Below are 10,264 nucleotides of genomic sequence, written 5' to 3'. Positions count from 1 at the left end.
AATGTGGGGATTTAAAAAATTGTGGTAATGAATAAAAACAATTATTTTATTAACCAGAAAAATAAAAGGAATGAAGAAATTAATAATGAAAGTTGGCTGTGACAAAACACAAAAAAAAAATATAAATTCAAATAAAAAAGGTATATTGAATTTGAAGAAGTTATACTTTCAACATCATTTTTTAATAAAAAATAATAATATTAATAGTAATCTAACTATATTTTATGTTTTGGATTTTTAATAATATTGAAACATTAAAAATGTTATGGTAATCTAATTATATTTTATGTTTTGAATTTTTTATTAATATTTTAAGGTTAATTTTGTTTGAAATCAAACAGATATTTGTTAAAATTATAAGCTTGAGTTATATAATCTATATAAAATAAATGCTCTGGAATTTTTTCAAGATACTAAATCTATTTATAAAATCTAAAATACATTTTAAATAACTAAAAATCACAATTCCAACACAAAAACTGAAAACACGAAAAAATTAACTATTAAAACAATAAAATATCAATTACAAGACCTGCCTTATATGAAAATGATTTAGCTAATTCCTTAACAAAAAAAAATCAAACTTGTATCTATAAACTACTAAAAGTGGGAAAAGTGTCTGGATGTGTCCATTAAATTCTTTAAACAGTTATTCAACATGAACCCTGAACTGTGATTATACTGTTTAATTACACTTACATTCCTAAAAAGTAACGAACTTATACGCTGGCTAAATTCTATAAGATACGGTCCATTAAACTATCACTCAGAAACTTATTCAAGAGGACTCAGCTATCGTTATACGCTGGCTAAATTATACCCATTATACATGCACATTATACCCATTATGTCATTAATAAATCCAAAATTAAAATAAACTATCCAAGATTTGAAATCAATGACGGTCTTGCAGGGCTGTTTCTAAGGTGTAAACAGAAATCTTGGAAACTTGAATTAAACTCAGATCCAAGGACCTTAAACGGGAAGTGGCACATATATCAAAGCAAATGCAGCCAGTTAATCTACACAACGCTTGTCTACTCCTATAAATCAATACTTGCGACATTACACACAGAAATGCATAGTAGTTTGAAGTTAAAAAGATCCATCACTCACAGCTCATTTAGCTTAGACCTGCATCTGCAAATGCGTGCTAACAAATCTCAATCCCTCTTCTGTGGCTTCTCCAAGAGAGCAGAGATGTACATTTCTTTAAGCTGAGGCCCTCTGTCCAACTTACGCCCAATGGACCATTTCAGCTTATTAAAGCCAAGTTTCTCAATCATGGGCACATAGATCTTCAGCTGGTCTTCAATGCAGAAGAAACGATCAAGCCAAAACACTCCTCCGGGCCTCAGAATCCTGTTGATATCATACAATATAAACTCCAGTAGCTCTGTCGGGATCCAATTGCTCAAGACATGCATGGAATGAACAATGTCCAGGGTATTATCAAAGAATGGAAGCCTCTGAGAAACAATGATATACATGGGGACGACCCCTCTGGAAGCAATGAAGCTTTTGAAGGGCCCATTGAAGTTCATGGAAGTTGTAACAATGGTCACATTTCGCTCCCTCATTCTCACGGCGAAAGTTCCAGTTCCGCCCCCAATGTCCAGCCCAATTCGAATAGTTTTATGCTTCAGCTTCAAGACCTCGTCAATAGAGTAATCGATTTCAGATCCATGGCTGTCTAACCACCTGGTTTTCTCTCGGCCCTGAAGGTCGAAGCAATCTTTGCAGTCGTCGAAGACCTTTAGATATTTCCTCTGGATGAGGCACGAGTAATTCTTGCAAGAATATGCATTCCAGACGACACTGGAATCGGGCGGGGTTTTCCACATGCTCTGAGGAAAAGGAAATGGCTCTAAATAATTTGAAGGCGTTGTAGGATAACAGCGTCGGCGAGGAAGAGGCTCGCAGCCTCTGAGCAAAAGCCTCTGAGCCAGGGCTTCATCTTCAGGGCAGCGGTGTCCGGGCTTGTAGTTCATGTATTTGTTCAGATCCTCCTTGAAAACCGCACAGGCGTGGCCGACGGGCGGATAGATGGTGTCGGAGCCGAAGCTGGGGTTGCGGCCAAGCGGGAGCTTTTTCCCGGCGATGAAGTCCTTGAGTTCCTTGGCCATGGAGACTCTGTTGGGTCCTCCCCATTGAAGCCATGGATCTTCTGCATTATCCCCGTTGCTGCTGTTGGGGTTTTGCAGAAATTGTATCAGTTGGGCGAGCTGGGCAGCCAGATTTTCAGAGACTTGTTTTGAGGATTTGAGCTCGATTTTGATATTCGAAAGCTCCTGTTGGGTTTGGTTGAGTTTGAAGATGAGGAAGTCATTGGAAGGGAGTGGGTACTGGACATATTGGGGGTTATTTGAGATGGGGAATTGAAGGGTATTGTAGTAGTACTGGAATGAGCCTGAAAAGAGGAATACTGTAACTATATTTGTGCCCAGAACAAGCAGCACAACCCCGAGTTTTGACATGGGTTTGGATTCTGATTTTTTCTTGGTAGAGTCATGGGCAGCCATGGAGCCAAGATATAAAGCTGAGCCTCCACCAGAGGAGTGGTTATAGCTTTGGTTTGGACATCCCGATCTGCTGAAAATTAAGGCTCCTGACAATGGAGTGAATTCAGGGAATACGTGACTATTTCTGCACCAGCTAATGTGGTACTGAATTATTATTAGTTGCACTAATTCTCGCCAATCTGTACTTAAATCTCACATTGAATTTTAAATAACTGAGCAAATGGAATCGCTCAACACCATGACATCTGTCGCATCTCTTATTGTATGCTCTGCTACCGATCAATTACAGAAGAGGAGAGGTTAAGCACGACTTGTCTGGGGCTTCAAAGTTGTGGAAACTTCTGCACAAAAGTCCAAAGTCATAAGATCCAAATGACGACTCACCACTTCTCGTGAAGCACGGTATTCATGCTATTTTGTCTATTTTATCTGTACGTAGAACCTGAGCTGTCCAATGCCAATGTGTCAAACCCATGGACAACCAGCCTAATAAAGATGATTTGAGTGTACCGATCGAAAAGCTTAATGAGCTTGCATTAATCTTTTGGGCGAGTAAGCTTTATATGAATTTGTCTTTATGAACTTGTTTTTAGTGTGATTTTTTAGATTTTTTGGTTGGGTGGAAAAATTTGAGGTGAAATCTTGATTTGTGTTATTTTAAATTGGTTTTTTATTGTATGTATGGATTCAGCGCCCTGAAAAACTTCTAGGGCACTTTGATTGTGCAGGGGTTACCCATTGATCTTGTGATTTCAATAAATTCCTCCAGGATTTTAGAGAAATTAGACTGCAAAAACCCACTGGAAAAACTTCCAAAAAGTATCACTAAACACAACTCGCACGAGAAGCGGTGAATCGTCATTTGGATCTTATGACTTTGGACTTTTTGCAGAAGTTTCCACAACTTTGAAGCCCCACACAAGTTGTGTTTAACCTCTCCTCTTCTAATATAATCGGTAACAAAGCATACGATAGGAGATGCGACATATGTCATGGTGCTGTTGAGCGATTGCATTTGCTCAAGTATTTGCAAAGTGAGGGATTTTAGAGAAATTAGACTAGAAAAACCCATCAGAAAAACTTCCAAAAATTTTCACTAAAGACAACTGGTGGATAATTAATCACATGGTCTAGAAATTTGCATGTAAATTGACAATCAAATATTTCATATCAGTATCCCACTATGATATCCTCTTGGTAATTGTTGTCCTAATCCTTTTCACCTAATGGAGCCACATCCCCTTGTAAACATTTTCACTGGGAAGATTATAATTGCAATTTTAAGTTTCGGAAGGTTATCAATGTAGATCTAATCTAATTATAGATTTATTATATATTAACATCTTTTATTCTTTTAAATATTGAGAATGGAAGGGAGTACACGTCTCGAACAATATTGGATTTTATCTCGTAGAGGGATTAAATTGTCACAAACTTATTCTTAGGTTTTGTATTATAAAAAAAATGGATCCTTCTTTGTGATGGTAGATTAAAAGTTTATATGAATCTATGCTTGTATGTGTGTGTGCACCACATGTCAATTCCATTGAAGGAATGTCTTCCTCAACACACTTGAAATATTTTAACCACACTCTTGAAATGTTTTAACCACCATAATAGATCCATCTTAACTGATCTATCGTGCATTTAGAGGGATCAAATGCTTTGAGGTGCAAACATTTCTTCAAGTTATGCACTCTAAAAAAGGTTTTCACCTTGAGGGATTTGAGCTTGCTTGGTGTGTGATAAATCTAGAGTTGAAATGGATTTATGTTTGTGCGTGTGCACGCGCATGTGTTAGTGTGATCTTGTGTGTGTGTGTACATTTAGAAAGAATTAGACATCTCTCTCAAATTGAGCAGTGCATCATTGAAATGTTTTAAGCACGACCCATCCTGGGAAAAATTCAAGGAAACAAATTTAATTGAAAGTTTAGAAACCTTGACAAATATTACTTGTCCATAATTGCAAATTATACAATACTTAGTGATATCTCTGTAAAAAAACATTCAAATTTCTAATGATTTTATATAGTCTCTGTAAAATTTAGGCATTTTTAAGGTAAAATATTTAATTTTATGCAATAAAATTTGGGCGAATAATTTTTAGGAAAAAAATGTAAATTTACAAATATGTATTTTTAAGCATTAAAAAATAGGCCAACTACGAATATTAGCCCCTAAAATTTTCCGGAGACCCATCTTAAACCCTAGAAGGGTCAAATTGTTGCAAACCTTTTATTAAGTTTTGCATTATGAAAATTGTTTGAAGTTTGAGGGATTTGACCCCTATTTGGATGCAAGCTAGATCTAGAGTTTACATGAATATATATAGGGTGTGTGTATGTAGAGAGAGATGTTACATGTCAACTCCATGTTGAGTTGAGCATGGAAAGAATTAAACCTCTCCTCATAATAAGAAACACACTATTGAAATGCTTTAACCATAAGTGATTTCTTAATTTCAATATATATATATATATATATATATATATATATAAATATAAAGAAAGGTAATGTTGAAATATTTACTTAATGTGACCATTGAAATATTTAATTTATGGTCCATATTGAAATACTTTTTTGTTATTAATATCTTTTAAAATTTCCACTTGTCAATTCCATATTAAGCATTGAAGGAATTAAGCATCTCTTCGTAACAAGTAAAAAACATCCACCAGTGGACAAATTTTTTTTTTTTTTACTTTCCATTTCTTTATATCTCTCTCTATATATAGAGAGTTGATATAAAATTATTTTACTTAAAGTGTAAATTCAAATATTTTATTTATGGTCGACATTGAATATTTTTTTTAATAATTTTTTTTAAATGCCACATGTCAACTCCATGTTGAACACTAAAAGAATTTCACTTCTCCCTCATATTAGGATGTTTAATTATGCAATAAGGTCAAATTCCACTTTGGACAACTCATTTGATGGAGATAATTATTGCATTGAATTCCTATTTTCGAGAGGACTAAAATCAACGTAAATATCTCTGAAATCAGATAAGAGATAGTGTACTTATGAAGAAAATCCCACATATGCACATTTGGATAGGTCGACCCTAATAGGAAATTGGTCACCCTTGGAAGCCTATAAATACAAGTGACCTTAAGCTCATTTGGACATCACCAAGCATCTTCTTCTTCTCTTCTTCATTGATTGGTTCACATAGTTCTGAGGCTGGGTTGACGAAAGAAGTTCGCAAAGGTTCAAAATTACAGGGTCTGAAGCTTACATCTGTTTCTAGGGTTTTGGGTTACAATTGCTGGCTTAACAAAGGGAATATTTGGATGTAGTCGCTTGCTTGCAGGCTCAAGGGAGCAACTGGAAGCTCTCAGTCACGCACATAAATCCTCCTCCCTGCGACTGGAAGATAGCGCTAATATTTGACAGTTGACTGTAGATGATCGCAGATGACCGCAAACGGGAGAAGTTGCCTCTGATATATATTGATGTTGGAAACATATTTCTAAATGTATTGGGTTAATTTTGCTGGATTATTTTGAATTGGGCTCATTTTACTCTCTGTTGAAAATTTTATGAAAATATAATAAAGAAGAAGAATTTCAAGGGTTTTCCCTATAGTGGGTTTTTCTTTGGTCTTTGACCAAATATGGTGTCTCTTGTTGATCTGTTGATTGCCTCCTTTATCATTGCATTTACTGTTCTATCTTCAATTACTATTGACGATTGGAAATATTAATTGTTATTGAAAAGATTGCTAATTGAAGTATTGAATTGGGCTTAATTGAAACAACATAGAGCAGTGTAAAAATTAACATGGTATCAGAGCTAAAGTGAAGGACAAGCCCAAAAGGAGACAAGCATCGAAGAAATCATTTTTGGAAAGTTGAAGGATCCAATCTAGTCAAGTCAAGATGTCATCCTTCAAGGAAAATGAGAAGTTGGGTGACTCATCTAATTTTGTTGCATGGAAAGTCAGGTTGTAGATCATGATTGATAACAATGATGTTTTGGATTACATTAAAGGAAAAGTACTTGGGCCTCTAGAGAATTCTTTCGTTGTTGTCAATAATAAGCACAAGAAAGGTGAGTTAAAAGCAAATAAAATTATAGTTGATGGTTTACAAGATAATTTACTTGCATATGTTGGAAATTTGAGAAAGTCTAAGGACATGTATGATAAGATATCTAGCATGCATGAAATCAACAATTTGAATGAAATCATCTCCTTGAAAGATCAACTCAAAGGCATGAAGATGAATAAGGGATATTTTGTGAAATCCTACATTATGAGGATATCTCGTCTTAGAGATCAATTGCAAAGAGTTGGAGAAACCTTGCCTGACATGGAATTGGTGATTGTAAGTATTAGAGGTCTCCCTCTTGTTTGAGAAACCTTCATCGCTACCATAAGCAACAACGATGTCCTCTTGTCATTTGATGAAATTTTTGGAAAACTCGCTCAAGAAGAATCAAGGATGATATCTAGAGGAAGGATTCAAAAGAATGAAGAAGGAGATCCCGTTGCATTAGTCACACAAAACAAGAAGAACAAAGGAAAAGTAGGTTCATCAAACTCAAGAAAGTCTCCACCTCAAGATACAAAGAGAAGGAATGATACAACATCATCTCACATTTAATGCTACAATTGCCACAAAAAGGGTCATTATGCTCGAGAATGCCCCCAGAAGAACAATGGTCCATGCTATAACACTAGAAGAAACAAAAACATGTTTGATGATTGAAGAATAAGAGATGACAAAAGGAATGATCGCAATGGAAGAGATGAAAGAAGAAGAAGATATGTTCCAAGTGACCATGAAGAAGATCGTCATCCTCAAAAGAAGTCAAGATGCTCCAGGAATGAAATTAATGTTGGCAAAAAATCTGAATATATTCTTATTTATGCCCTTACTAGTTCCTCTCCTCTAGATTCGTGGGATAGTTGGTTGGTTGATAGTGGTGCCACTCATCATTTCTATGGGTATAAAGAAGTTCTCTCTAATTTGGTAGAGAGGGAGTCAAATTTGAAAATTATTCTAGGAGACAACTCCGCTCATCTCGTGAAAGGCTTTAGGTCCATCAAATTTCATTTGAAATTTGGGGAATCTATTGTGCTCCATGATGTGATGTATGTGCTAGGATTGAAGGAGAATTTAGTGTCAATATATGCTTTAGAAGATAAAGGGATGAGGGTTTCCTTCATTAGGGGAAAGGTTCTAACATGGCCCGTTTGATCACTTATGAGAGATGCATTTACATTGTGATCGAGATTTGAAGGACTCTACAAGGTTACTAGAATACCTCTTCTAGCATTGGTCCATGATACAAATCATCTAAGCTAATTATGGCACCGAAGATTGGCCCACTTACATTATGATGCTCTTTCGAAATTGAAAAATTTGGTCTCTAGTATTCCTGATTTTCAAGCTCAACATGATAGAGTATGTCTAGGTTGTGCTAGTGGGAAGAAGACAAGGGGGCCATTCCCCTCCAACGAGAACAAGACAAATGACATCCTCCATCTCATTCATTCTGACTTATGTGGTTCAATGCCCATATATTATATTTGTGGCCATCTCTATTACATCACCTTCATTGATGATTTCTCAAGAAATACGTGGATATATTATTTGAAGCACAAGGATGAAGCCTTCAAAATGTTCAAGGAGTTCAAAGCTTTGGTAAAAAGTCAAACAGGGAAGAAAATAAAAATATTCAGGTCTAACAATGGTGGAGAGTACACATCAAAGGAGTTCATTTATTTTTGCAAGAAGAAAGGTATCAATAAGGAGACAATTGTGCCCTATACTCTCGAACAAAATGGAGTAGCTAAAAGAAAGAATAGGTCTATTGTAGAAGATGCTCGTGCCATGCTCCATGATCAAAAGTTTCCAAAGATCCTTGATTCAACACCCTGAAAAACTCCTAGGGCACTTCAATTGTGCAGAGGTTACCCATCAAGCTTGTGATTTCAATAAATTCCTGTCGTATTTTAGAGAAATTAGACCGGAAAAACCCACCAGAAAAAATTCCAAAAAGTCTCACTAAAGGCAACTTGCATGAGAAGCGGTGAGTCATCATTTGGATCTTATGACTTTGGACTTTTGTGCATAAGTTTCCACAAATTTGAAGCCCCACACAAGTTGTGTTTAACCTCTCTTCTTATGTAATTATATGATCGGTAGCATAGCATACGATAGGAGATGCAACATATGTCATGATGGTGTTGAGTGATTCCATTTTCTCAGGTATTTGCAATGTGAAGGATTTTAGAGAAATTAGACCGGAAAAACCCACCAGAAAAACTTCCAAAAAGTCACTAAAGATAACTCGATAATGAATCACATGGTCTAGAAATTTGCATGTAAATTTACAATCAAATGTGTCGTATCAGTTTCCCACCATGATATCCTCTTGGAAATTGTTGTTCTAATCCTTTTCACCTAATGGAGCCACATCCCTTGTAAACATTTTTAATTTTGGGAAGATTATATTTGCATTTTTAAGTTTCGGAAGGTTATCGAAGTAGATCTAATTTAATTATAGATTTATTATATCTTAACATCTTTTATTCTTTTAAATATTGAGAATGGAAGGGAGTACACATCTCAAACAATATTGGATTTTATCTCCTAGAGGGATCAAATTGTCACAAATGTATTCTTAGGTTTTGTATTCTAGAAAAGATTTGAGCCTTCTTTGTGTATGGTAGATTCAAAGTTTATATGAATCTACACGTGTATGTGTATGTGCACCACATGTCAACTCCATTGAAAGAATGTCATCCTCAACACACTTGAAATATTTTAACCACACTCTTAAAATGTTTTAGCCACCATAATAGATCCATCTTAACTGATCTATCATGCATTTAGAGGGATCGAATGCTTTGCGGTGCAAAAATTTCTTCAAGTTATGCACTCTAAAAATGGTTTTCACCTTGAGGGATTTGAGCTTGCTTGGCATGGGATAACTCTAGAGTTGAAATGGATATATGCTTGTGTGTGTGTGTGCACGCACGCATGTGTTAGTGTGATCTTGTGTGTGTGTGTGTGTTTGTGTGTGTACATTTAGAAAGAATTAGGCATCTCCCTCAAACTGAGCAGTGCATCATTGAAATGTTTTAACCACGACCTATCCCGGGAAATTTTAAGGAAACAAATTTAATTAAAAGTTTAGAAACCTTGACAAATATTACTAGTCCATAATTGCAAATTGTACAATGCTTAGTGATATCTCAGTAAAAAAAAATTCAAATTTCTAATGAGTTTATATAGTCTCTATAAAATTTAGGCAATTTTTAAGGTAAAATATTTAATTTTATGCTAAAAGCTTTGGGCGAATAATTTTCAGAAAAAAATTTAAATTTACAAATATGTATTTTTAAGCATTAAAAAATAGACCACCTACGAATATTAGCCCCCTAAAATTTTCCCAAGACCCATCTTAAACCCTAGAAGGATCAAATTGTTGCAAAGCTTTTATTAAGTTTTGCATTGTGAAAATTGTTTGCAGTTTGAGGAATTTGACCCCTATTTGGATGCATGCTAGATCTAGAGTTTACATTAATAAATATAGGGTGTGTGTGTAGAGAGAGATGTTACTTGTCAACTCAATGTTGAGTTGAGAATGGAAAGAATTAGACACTTCCTCATAATGAGAAACACACTATTGAAATGCTTTAACCATAAGATATTTCTTAATTTCAATATCTTTATATATATATAAAGGTGATGTTGAAATATTTACTTAATGTGACCATTGAAA

General features: G+C 35.1%; 1 pseudogene; it reads right to left on the bottom strand.

Annotated features, from left to right (window-relative positions):
- Positions 1-929: 929 nt before the first annotated feature.
- Positions 930-2,777, bottom strand: LOC149263808 (putative methyltransferase At1g29790 pseudogene; annotated as a pseudogene).
- Positions 2,778-10,264: the final 7,487 nt, after the last annotated feature.

Source organism: Pinus tabuliformis, chromosome 6 (genome assembly GCF_031772625.1).
Source record: "Pinus tabuliformis cultivar Carrire ecotype Pingquan chromosome 6, CPIR1, whole genome shotgun sequence".
Lineage (NCBI taxonomy): Eukaryota > Viridiplantae > Streptophyta > Pinopsida > Pinales > Pinaceae > Pinus > Pinus tabuliformis.
The sequence above is the reverse complement of the archived record's forward strand: the minus strand, read 5'-3'. Positions and strand labels throughout refer to the sequence as shown.